This window comes from Tamandua tetradactyla, chromosome 5, assembly GCF_023851605.1.
Source record: "Tamandua tetradactyla isolate mTamTet1 chromosome 5, mTamTet1.pri, whole genome shotgun sequence".
NCBI classification, from domain to species: Eukaryota; Metazoa; Chordata; class Mammalia; order Pilosa; family Myrmecophagidae; genus Tamandua; species Tamandua tetradactyla.
This window is the reverse complement of record NC_135331.1, coordinates 72857250-72870241: the sequence shown is the minus strand read 5'-3', so window position 1 is coordinate 72870241 and position 12992 is coordinate 72857250. Positions and strand designations below refer to the sequence as shown.

General features: G+C 37.0%; 1 protein-coding gene across 23 annotated transcripts in view; it reads right to left on the bottom strand.

The window, feature by feature from the left end:
- NAALADL2 (N-acetylated alpha-linked acidic dipeptidase like 2) overlaps positions 1–12992 on the bottom strand; it is a 1514274-nt gene that overhangs the window by 788447 nt on the left and 712835 nt on the right. The window lies entirely within an intron of this gene.

The following is a 12992-nucleotide window of genomic DNA, read 5'->3' as shown; positions in this document are numbered from 1 at the left end:
ATAACCATAATGAAGTAATTAAGTTTATTTGGCAAACTTTGCATAAATAATAAATTTTTGACTATATTTTAGCTTGAATTTCCCCTGGAAACAATCCTCAGGAAATAATGTGATTAATACTTTTAGCTTCAATTTTCAAATACTTCTTACTTAATCTCTAAAACATGGATTGGGATTTTTAATTTGCAAATCTCAAAGGTCTATTGTGTCATTTCCTTGACATTAAAAAGGAATATGTAAGAGAAAAGTAGGCAATTGGTTCCCAACCTTTCCATGTTTAACTTATTCTTCATTCTACCAAATGTGATCATTACCAACTTTTCTATCTCAAGAGTGTCAGGAAGCCAAACGAGTCCACATGGAACTGACATACCTGATCCTCAAAGGAAAAAGCTTGTTTTTCCCTTGTACTACATTTCACTGATCTTGGTCCTTTTTTGGAATGAATAAGATCAAGAAGCAAATGGATGAAAAAGTACATTATAGTCAATGTAGGAGAAAGATAGGAGAAAAATGTGATTGAGTAATTTTCAGGATAGGCAGCCAGTCAGCACAGATGACCTTAATATAACTGAAGAAAATGTTTCTTCGACAGTAGAACATAGCCACTTAAAAAAAAAAAAAAAAAAAAAAAAAAAAAAAGCCAAATTTATACCTTTGACTAAAAATGCAATCAAAAACAAAATAGATGAATTACAGAGACTTTCATTTAAATCTTTAATAATCTAATCTAGTCCTGATGTTTTAGATCAGATAAAATGGGTGGAAAAGATGAGGAAAAGGAAATGTGCTTACTAGGAAAGTACGTAACTTAATCACTGTATATAACCTAGAGGATAAAATGATCTGTGTGTATTAGTGTCTTTGTATTTGTGAAAGAGAGAAAGAGTAAGGGAGAAGGAGGAAGGGAAGGAAGGAGAGAGAGAAAAAGGGAGGGGGAGGGAAAGGGAGAGAACCAGAGGATCCTTTGAATGGCTTAACCATTGAGAAGAAAGAAAAAAGAAGAAAGAAAGCCTTCAGACAAGCTGGCACTACACAGAAACAACCTCATCCTGAACCTGGCAGAACATAAAGAGATCTGTGATTAGCATATGCCCTGTATCTCCTTAAAACATACAACCATGTGAATAAATTTTTGTGAAAGTTTTACATTCATTTATTAAGAATGGGAGCACTCTCAAGATTAAATAGAATGTCATTAAAAAACTATAGACATTTATCATATGATTAAATAAGAGAAAAGAAAAATATTTCCCTTCAAAATCAACATCATGCCAGTTTGAATCTGTTGTGGACCCCAGAAAAGCCATGTCATTTAATTATCATTCAATGTTGCTGGGTGAGATCTTTCTGATTGTTTCCATGGAGATATCACCCACCCAATTGTAGGTGATAACTTTTGGTCAGATAGTTTCCACGGAGATGTGTGTCCACCCATTCAAAGTGGGGTTGCCTATTGGAGCCTTTTAAGAGGGAACCATTTCAGAAAAACAAAAACAAAAACAAAAAAACTTTAGAACTGACAGAGCCCACACAGCCAGAGACCTTTGGAGATGCATAAAAAAATGCCCTCGGAAAAGCCACTGAAGAAGCCTGGAGAGAAAGCTAGCAGTGGTCACAATGTACCTCTCAAGCTGAGAGAGAAACCCTGAACATTATGAGTCTTCTTGATCCAAGGCATCTTTTTCTGGATGCTTTATTTTGGACATTTTTTTAGCTTTGCCTTAATTTGGACATTTTCATGGCCTTAGAACTGCAAACTTGCAACTTAATAAATTCCCCTTCTTAAAAGCCACTCTATTTGTGATATGTTGATTTCCAGCAGCTTTTACACACTAAAACCAACATCTTAGTATTACTATATGAATATAGATAAAATGTCTTAAACAACCAAAGTCTATTATATATAGGGAATTCTTAGTTAAAACTGCAAAGTATATACATAAGTAACCAGAAATACATATTTTTTTTTCTTAAAAAAAAAATAGCCTTGATAAACTACAGGGAACTAAAGGCTTTATAAAGAAGGTCTATTTTCTTGGTTCATCCTCTCACACAGTAAAGGTTTACTGAGTACCTGCCTTTTATGACTCAGATACTGGGCCAGACTCATAGTTTTTTTTCCACTGCAAAACTGAAAGTGAGTCATGCTAATAAGAAGACTGATAATGAAGTACTGATAGTTGCAAGGAGAGAACACAACTCTATTGGAGATGAAAAATATTTTCATGGAGGATTTGGCCCCATGAGACACACTTCAAAGGACGTATAGGAACTGGTCAGGATTGAGGTGGGCATTACAGGCATAGATCCCTCTGTCCACAATCCTCACTCATCATATTGGCAGGTGCCACTGTGGCCAAACACTTAAGGATTGTGATGAACATAAACATTCATCTTTGAGTTGAATACAGTAGGTAAGAGAATTGGTGCCATTCCACGATAGCACTTAACTCTGAGCCAAGTAGGTGTTTTATCTAAAACCCAGAGCAATGAAATAGGCATAGTTAAAGAAATCCTTTCCTATGTGACCAAATTTAAGACAATGCACACTTCTCTTGAGAGATCAATGATAGAATAGCTTATTATTTCCTTTAGTAGTCCTCAATCTGTTACTGTTAAATTAATTCCATTATAATTTGCATAAATTGAATTATGTGCACTTTTGTTATACATTTACATGTTTTCACAACATGGAGTTGCTTTATTACCTTTTTGTTTTCTCTCAGATTTTCTGCTCCTATTCCCTCAAACACGGAAACTGGATGGGGAGAAAAACAGCATGAAAGAAAGGAAGAAAGGGACAAAAATAATAAAATAAAGGAAACTCAGAAAGATGATTGGAAAGGATACTGACTAGAAGGAAAAAGCTGGTGGTATCACCAGCACCAAATGAGAGCAAAACTTTGATTTGTATAAAAGCATAACCACAGAAAATATATTCCTATGGGATGAGAGGAGAAACCCACCACTGACATAAAGCAGCCTCTCTTGTGCTCTGATAACCACAAAGAAGTCCCTGAGTCTCCATGAACTCCACAGCCAAATTATCTTCTGCCCCACTCATTTAGGACTGTGGGAAATGTCTAGTTGTCAGCAATCTGAAGAAGCAAGATCAACTAACTGTACATTCCTTTGTTAAGGGACTACGGTGGGTCATGGATAAAAGGCAGTAAATATGGAAGGTAGTATGGAAAAGGAGGGCTGAAAGGAATGAAGATACTCTACGTACACAGGAAAGACAAAAATATTATAACAAGTAAAGAAACCCAGTGTCTGGCATTATGGGGTGGCCATGAATGTGGGTTTCTTGCTGCAGTTCACTAGCCTAGTAATGTATGTGGACATTACCTTTCCAGAAGAGATCATATCATCCCTACAACTTGAACCCAATTCTTTTTTTTTTAACTTTTTTTATTAATTAAAAAAAAATTAACAAACAAAACATTAAGATATCATTCCATTCTACATATACAATCAGTAATTCTTAATATCATTACATGGTTGCATATTCATCATTTCTTAGAACATTTGCATCGATTTAGAAAAAGAAATAAAAAGATAACATAAAAAGAAATAAAATGATAACAGAGAAAAAAAAGATTATACATACCATACCCCTTACCCCTCACTTTCATTTACCACTAGCATTTCAAGCTAAATTTATTTTAACATTTGTTCCCCCTATTATTTATTTTTATTCCATATGCTCTACTCTTCTGTTGATATAGTAGCTAAAAGGAGCATCAGACACAAGGTTTTCACATTCACAGAGTCTCATTGTGAAAGCTATATCATTGTTCAATCATCATCAAGAAACATGGCTACTGGAACTGAAACATTATCAGGCAGTTCCCTCCAGCCTCTCTGCTACATCTTGAACAACAAGGTGATATCTACTTAATGCATAAGAATAACCTCCAGGATAACCTCTCAACTTGTTTGGAATCTCTCAGCCATTGACACTTAGTCTCATTTCACTCTTCCCTCTTTGGTCGAGAAGTTTGAACCCAGTTCTTATTATGTAATCCAGCACAGGAGTATCATAGCACAAGTATGGCTAACTCTCTCTCGTAAACTTCTGATCAATTAGTAATGACTGCCAAGAGTGTTGGGTTGAGAAAGAACTGAAGCAAAATATGGGTGTAATGAAAAAGAAGTGCAATGACAGAAGGAGCACAAAATAGGAAGTGTCAGTTTATATGCAGCAGATTTGTCATTCCTTTCGTTTAATTGCAAATAGTGTCAATGATAAGGTTTAATTGTTACTACAAAGCATACCAACCAAATTATATAGTAGTGATAATGAAATACACTGTTTAGCTGCCAGAAGGAGGTGAAAGAGAAGGAAAAAGAAGAAAAAGCATTAAATAAGTAATTACTAAAATATGCCTATATTTGAAACACATTCAATGGTTAACTAGGTTTCCAGACAACATCTCATTCATCAAGGTATTATAGAAGATGATTTATAACATTTTCTAAGCTTTTTGAAGTGTTAATCACCAGTTAAGAAAATAAAAATGGTGCTTTACTTATGTTTATAAGGATCATTTCACAGCATAATAAACCCATACTTAATTCCTGTACCAAGCCAGATAATGATGAGAAATATTATCCCTGTCCAAATAATACAGTCATTTAATTGATATATCTATAGAGACTTTATTTATTGTTTATTTTTTATATTGTCATACTTTTTTATTAGACCTACAAATTCAGGACTTAGAAATTTTGTAGAAACTATGGATAACTGTATAGCATATAGGTGTATAATATATCACCTAGAGACTTTTATCGTTTCATTTCATTGTATTTGCTCAAAATATGTCTACTCCTAAATAAAATCCAGAAAGAATGGGGTATCACTCATTGCTTATTTTATTATTACGATATTTTTTGTTTCCAAAATTGCACAAGCCATGGAAAAGAGCCTAGAATAGATATGGGGAAATGTTTTTTAAAAAGTGTTCATACACCCAAAAAGAAATATAAATGGTCAGTTTACACAGGAAAAGAATGTCAATATTGCTTTTTGACCTAACAAAAATAAACAAATAATAATGAGATCTTGTAAGGTGTGGTTTTGCAAGGCAATCTGTTATCACAAAGCAAAATGTGAAATAAATTCATACTCCTTGAATCTATGATGTGCTTTCTAATACCCAAAGTGAAAAGTGGAGCAAGATAGGCTATAAGAATCACTACATCCACATATTAAAACTGACCGGTACCGCGCGGAGGCCAGGATCTCCTTCAACCTAGGGGCAGCGGCTCTCCAACCGCCACCGTGCCCTCTTCTGCCTTCACTGGCTCCTCCGCCACCATTCTCGACAGCCTTGCCATCCTCACCTTTCCTCCTCCAGAACAGCTACTAGGGGAGTAGAAATGATACAGAACAGCTTCCAGAGCCACGACAGAGATCAAAAAGACAGCGTACCCCATCCTGGAAAGGATGACTGGCTGGGAGAACCCGTCCGGTGAGATCGCCCAGGGGCGCGGGCTTCCCCGGGTGGGGCGGCCAGCGGCCGGAGTCTCTCCCCTCCTCCTTCCCAGGCCAGCTGGCGGAATTGGGCAGGCGGTCCCCTCAAGCTGTGGCAGCTGGCGCCCCCACCAAGCACGGCCCCCCGGACCAACTGAGAGAATTGGATCAGAAATCCCCAGGCCGCAGAGAACAATGACCGGGGGGGTCCCTTCCAAACACGTGACTCCCCGGTCCTGCTGGGAACGGTGCACTCTCCCGGGCCGCGGCAGCTAGCGCCCTCCCGCGACGCTTGGCGCCCCGGGCCAACTAGGAAATTCGGACGGGCGCTCTCCCGGGCTGCGGTGGCCGGCGACCCTCCCGGCGTTTGGAACCCGGGCAGACTGGCACTCTTCCAAGCCGCTTCGGCTGGCGAACCTCCCCCACGGCTAGAGTTTTGCAAAGTTAAAGGACCCACAGCACCTTTTACTGGTGGGACCCGCAGACAAACGTGTGCCACGAGCACCACCTACAGGGCAAGATAAGAAAAACAGAACCCAGAGATTTCACAGAAAAATCTTTCAACCTGTTGGGTCCAACACCCAGGGAAATCTGACTAAATGCCCAGACGCCAGTAGAAGATAACAGATCACGCTCAGAAAATGGAAAATATGGCCCAGTCAAAGGAACAAACCAATAGTTCAAATGAGATACAGGAACTGAAACAACTAATGCTGAATATACGAACAGAAATGGAAAACCTCTTCAAAAACGAAATCGATAAATTGAGGGAGGACATGAAGAAGGCATGGGCTGAACAAAAAGAAGAAATAGAAAAACTGAAAAAACAAATCACAGAACATATGGAAGTGAAGGATAAAGTAGAAAAGATGGAAAAAACAATGGATACCTACAATGATAGATTTAAAGACACAGAAGATAGAATTAGTGATTTGGAGGATGGCACATCTGAATTCCAAAAAGAAACAGAAACTATCAGGAAAAGAATGGAAAAATTTGAACAGGGTATCAGGGAACTCAAGGACAATATGAACCGCACAAATATATGTGTTGTGGGTGTCCCAGAAGGAGAAGAGAAGGGAAAAGGAGGGGAAAAACTAATGGAAGAAATTATCACTGAAAATTTCCCAACTTTTATGAAAGACCTAAAATTACAGATCCAAGAAGTGCAGCACACCCCAAAGAGATTAGACCCAAATAGGCATTCTCCAAGACACTTACTAGTTAGAATGTCAGAGGTCAGAGAAAAAGAGAGGATCTTGAAAGCAGCAAGAGGAAAACAATCCATCACATACAAGGGAAAACCAATACGACTATGTGTAGATTTCTCAGCAGAAACCATGGAAGCAAGAAGACAGTGGGATGATATATTTAAATTACTAAAAGAGAAAAACTGTCAACCAAGACTCCCATATCCAGCAAAATTGTCCTTCAAAAATGAGGGAGAAATTAAAACATTTTCAGACAAAAAGTCACTGAGAGAATTTGTGACCAAGAGACCAACTCTACAAGAAATACTAAAGGGAGCACTAGAGTCAGATACAAAAAGACAGAAGAGAGAGGTATGGAGAAGAGTGTAGAAAGAAGGAAAGTCAGATATGATATATATAATACAAAAGGCAAAAAGGTAGAGGAAAATATTATCCAAACAGTAATAACACTAAATGTTAATGGACTGAATTCCCCAATCAAAAGACATAGACTGGCAGAATGGATTAAAAAAACAGGATCCTTCTATATGCTGTCTACAGGAAACACATCTTAGACCCAAAGATAAACATAGGTTGAAAGTGAAAGGTTGGGAAAAGATATTTCATGCAAATAACAACCAGAAAAGAGCAGGAGTGGCTATACTAATATCCAACAAATTAGACTTTAAATGTAAAACAGTTAAAAGAGACAAAGAAGGACACTATATACTAATAAAAGGAACAATTAAGCAAGAAGACATAACAATCATAAATATTTATGCACCAAACCAGAATGCCCCAAAATACGAGGAATACACTGCAAACACTGAAAAGGGAAATAGACACATATACCATAATAGTTGGAGAGTTCAATTCACCACTCTCATCAATGGACAGAACATCTAGACAGAGGATCAATAAAGAAATAGAGAATCTGAATATTACTATAAATGAGCTAGACTTAACAGACATTTATAGGACATTACATCCCACAACAGCAGGATACACCTTTTTCTCAAGTGCTCATGCATCATTCTCAAAGATAGACCATATGCTGGGTCACAAAGCAAGTCTTAACAAATTTAAAAAGATTGAAATCATACACAACACTTTCTTGGATCATAAAGGAATGAAGTTGGAAATCAATAATAGGCGGAGTGCCAGAAAATTCACAAAAACATGGAGGCTCAACAACACACTCATAAACAACAAGTGGGTCAAAGAATAAATTGCAAGAGAAATTAGTAAATACCTTGAGGCGAATGAAAATGAAAACACAACATATCAAAACTTATGGGACACAGCAAAGGCAGTGCTAAGAGGGAAATTTATTGCCCTAAATGCCTATATCAGAAAAGAAGAAAAGGCAAAAATGCAGGAATTAACTGTCCACTTGGAAGAACTGGAGAAAGAACAGCAAACTAATCCCAAAGCAAGCAAAAGGAAAGAAATAACAAAGATCAGAGCAGAAATAAATGAAACTGAAAACATGAAAACAATAGAGAAAATCAATAAGACCAGAAGTTGGTTGTATGAGAAAATCAATAAGATTGATGGGCCCTTAGCAAGATTGACAAAAAGAAGAAGAGAGAGGATGCAAATAAAAAAGATCAGAAATGGAAGAGGAGACATAACTACTGACCTCACAGAAATAAAGGAGGTAATAACAGGATACTATGAACAACTTTACGCTAATAAATACAACAATTTAGAGGAAATGGACGGGTTGCTGGAAAGACATGAACAACCAACTTTGACTCAAGAAGAAATAGATGACCTCAACAAACCAATCGCAAGTAAAGAAATTGAATCAGTCATTCAAAAGCTTCCTAAAAAGAAAAGTCCAGGACCAGACGGCTTCACATGTGAATACTATCAAACATTCCAGAAAGAATTAGTACCAACTCTCCTCAAACTCTTCAAAAAAATTGAAGTGGAGGGAAAGCTACCTAATTCATTCTATGAAGCCAACATCACCCTCATACCAAAACCAGGCAAAGATATTACAAAAAAAGAAAACTACAGACCAATCTCTCTAATGAATATAGATGCAAAAATCCTCAATAAAATTCTTGCAAATCGTATCCAACAACACATTAAAAGAATTATACCTCATGACCAAGTAGGATTCATCCCAGGTATGCAAGGATGGTTCAACATAAGAAAATCAATTAATGTAATACACCATATCAACAAATCAAAGCAGAAAAATCACATGATCATCTCAATTGATGCAGAGAAGGCATTTGACAAGATTCAACATCCTTTCCTGTTGAAAACACTTCAAAGGATAGGAATACAAGGGAACTTCCTTAAAATGATAGAGGGAATATATGAAAAACCCACAGCTAATAGCATCCTCAATGGGGAAAAATTGAAAAGTTTCCCCCTAAGATCAGGAACAAGACAAGGATGTCCACTATCACCACTATTATTCAACATTGTGTTGGAGGTTCTAGCCAGAGCAATTAGACAAGAAAAAGAAATACAAGGCATCAAAACTGGAAAGGAAGTAAAACTATCACTGTTTGCAGACGATATGATACCATATGTCGAAAACCCGGAAAAATCCACAACAAAACTACTAGAGCTAATAAATGAGACAGCAAAGTAGCAGGTTACAAGATCAAAATTCAAAAATCTGTAGCATTTCTATACAGCAGTAATGAACAAGCTGAGGGGGAAATCAAGAAACGAATCCCATTTACAATTGCAACTAAAAGAATAAAATACCTAGGAATAAATTTAACTAAAGAGACAAAAAACCTATATAAAGAAAACTACAAAAAACTGCTAAAAGAAATCACAGAAGACCTAAATAGATGGAAGGGCATACCGTGTTCATGGATTGGAAGACTAAATATAGTTAAGATGTCAATCCTACCTAAATTGATTTACAGATTCAATGCAATACCAATCAAAATCCCAACAACTTATTTTTCAGAAATAGAAAAACCAATAAGCAAATTTATCTGGAAGGGCAGGGTGCCCCGAATTGCTAAAAACATCTTGAGGAAAAAAAACGAAGCTGGAGATCTTGCGCTGCCTGACTTTAAGGCATATTATGAAGCCACAGTGGTCAAAACAGCATGGTATTGGCATAAAGATAGATATATCCACCAATGGAATCGAATAGAGTGCTCAGATATAGACCCTCTCATCTATGGACATTTGATCTTTGATAAGGCAGTCAAGCCAACTCACCTGGGACAGAACAGCCTCTTCAATAAATGGTGCCTAGAGAACTGGATATCCATATGCAAAAGAATGAAAGAAGACCCATATCTCACACCCTATACAAAAGTTAACTCAAAATGGATCAAAGATCTAAACATTAGGTCTAAGACCATAAAACAGTTAGAGGAAAATGTAGGGAGATATCTTATGAAACTTACAACTGGAGGCGGTTTTATGGACCTTAAACCTAAAGCAAGAGCACTGAAGAAGGAAATAATAAATGGGAGCTCCTAAAAATTAAACACTTTTGTGCATCAAAGAACTTCATCAAGAAAGTAGAAAGACAGCCTACACAATGGGAGACAATATTTGGAAATGACATATCAGATAAAGGTCTAGTATCCAGAATTTATAAATAGATTGTTCAACTCAACAACAAGAAAAAGACAGCCAACCCAACAACAAAATGGGAAAAAGACTTGAACAGACACCTACCAGAAGAGGAAATACAAATGGCCAAAAGGCACATGAAGAGATGCTCAATGTCCCTGGCCATTAGAGAAATGCAAATCAAAACCACAATGAGATATCATCTCACACCCACCAGAATGGCCATTATCAACAAAACAGAAAATGACAAGTGCTGGAGAGGATGCAGAGAAAGAGGCACACTTATCCACTGTTGGTGGGAATGTCAAAGGGTGCAACCACTGTGGAAGGCAGATTGGCGGTTCCTCAAAAAGCTGAATATAGAATTGCCATACAACCCAGCAATACCATTGCTGGGAATCTACTCAAAGGAATTAAGGGCAAAGACACAAACGGACATTTGCACACCAATGTTTATAGCAGCATTATTTACAATTGCAAAGAGATGGAAACAGTCAAAATGTCCATCAACAGAAGAGTGGCTAAACAAACTGTGGTATATACATACGATGGAATACTATGCAGCTTTAAGACAGGATAAACTTATGAAGCATGTAATAACATGGATGGACCTAGAGAACATTATGCTGAGTGAGTCTAGCCAAAAACTAAAGGACAAATACTGTATGGTCCCACTGATGTGAACCGACATTCGAGAATAAACTTGGAATATGTCATTGGTAACAGAGTCCAGCAGGAGTTAGAAACAGGGTAAGATAATGGGTAATTGGAGCTGAAGGGATACAGACTGTGCAACAGGACTAGATACCAAAACTCAAAAATGGACAGCACAATAATACCTAATTGTAAAGTAATCATGTTAAAACACTGAATGAAGCTGCATCTGAGCTATAGTTTTTTTTTTTTTTTACTATCATTATTACTTTTTTTTTCTCTATATTAACATTCTATATCTTTTTCTGTTGTGTTGCTAGTTCTTCTAAACCGATGCAAATGTACTAAGAAACGATGATCATGCATCTATGTGATGATGTTAAGAATTACTGATTGCATATGTAGAATGGTATGATTTCTAAATGTTGAGTTAATTTCTTTTTTCCATTAATTAATAAAAAAAAAACTGACCAAATACTGAGGAAAAAACATGATTATTGTTAATATTAAAATGAAATTAATCCTATGGACCGTCTTCTAGAAGACACTTTTGTAATATAATGATCATCCTCAATGAAGTGGGAGTAAACATAGTTTTAGAAGGATCTGTTTTTATTTCCTCCCTCCCTCCTTCCTTTATAACAGCATCCCTGTGCAGTGAGATCTATTTGCATTGGATAACTCGCTGTCTCCCACTCCACCCTGCATCGCAGTTAGCTGATTCCTTCAGATTCAGACAATGGGGAGGCGTGGCCCTGGTAGAATATGGTGAGGCGCAGGAAGGGAAAAGCTGGGGTAATTTGTACCCCTGTCTTTCTTCAATAATGTCTCTGGCTGAAGTTACATCTCCTCAGAAACTTGCTTCTGCAGAAGACTGTACCTTCCAGTTATCCCAGCTCCCTTTATCTCTCTAGACTAGGTTTGGTAATGGTTTTGTTTTGTTACCAATCTCTAGGCTGCCTCAGTGTCCTCAGCTTGGCTTCTTAGTTCTTAGTTAAGAACAGAATTAATTTCTTATATTACTTTCCCTCCACTTTAAATATTCAGAGTGTTTCTGCTCTCCTGTTTGGACACCTGACTGATACATCAATCACTCATTATAAGGCAATGGCAAATCTTTTGAATCAGTTCAACATACACAATTTTACATGGAAAACACCATGGAAAATGTTCTTGTGCTGCAGATTACATGTTCCAGGGATGCTTACTCAACATTGAAAAGCAGACATAGAAGGGTGTAGGAAATATCAGCCACTCAGGTAGGCATGACCTATACGAAATCACCAACCCCAGAACATAGGATATTTCACTATATGGATATAATAAAACCGGGCATCTTAAGTGTGAATACTCTCCTGGAGAGAGCCCTAGAAATAAAACTCACCTCCAGACATCTCAGCTGTCAAAACCTGTCCAGCCTGGAAGAAGTATCCCAGGGAAATAGTACCCCATATACTCCATATAATCACAGATTATGTATATAATAAAGGACTGTCTTTTAACTAGAAATATGGATGATATACATTGACAGCTAATATCAAGGTTTCTATTAGCCTTCACCTTTCTAGTTCATAACTTCTAGTTCATAATTTCTAGTTCATAATCTAAACATAAGTGTTTAGATTAGGAAAACTTTTAAAAATCAAAATGTTATGCCAAAAATATAACAAACAACCACAAAATTGTGCACTAGTGTCAACATTGGATATCAGTGGAGCTTTTCCTAAGGACTTAGAATTAAGGCCAAATAAAGGGCATTTTCTTACAGTTTAATTTAAAAAGCAACACATACTGGCTTGAAAGGTCATATGCAAAGTTCCCCTAAAGAGAGCAATGAGTTTTTAAAACTATCTAATGTATGGAACCCAACATGTTGAAACAGAAATGTGCAATTAGAAATCATGGACACAGGATACCAAATACTACTAGTGTACATCTTAACTCCTGTTATAGGAAACAGATGCTTCAGCCCATAAAGCAGGTTTATTTTATTCTGATGCCATTAAAAATCTCAATCATTTGGCTAAAGACTAGTTTTTATGCCACATATATCCAGCAATTGTTACATTCCAATTTGGTCCACCTGGATTTCCCAGTAG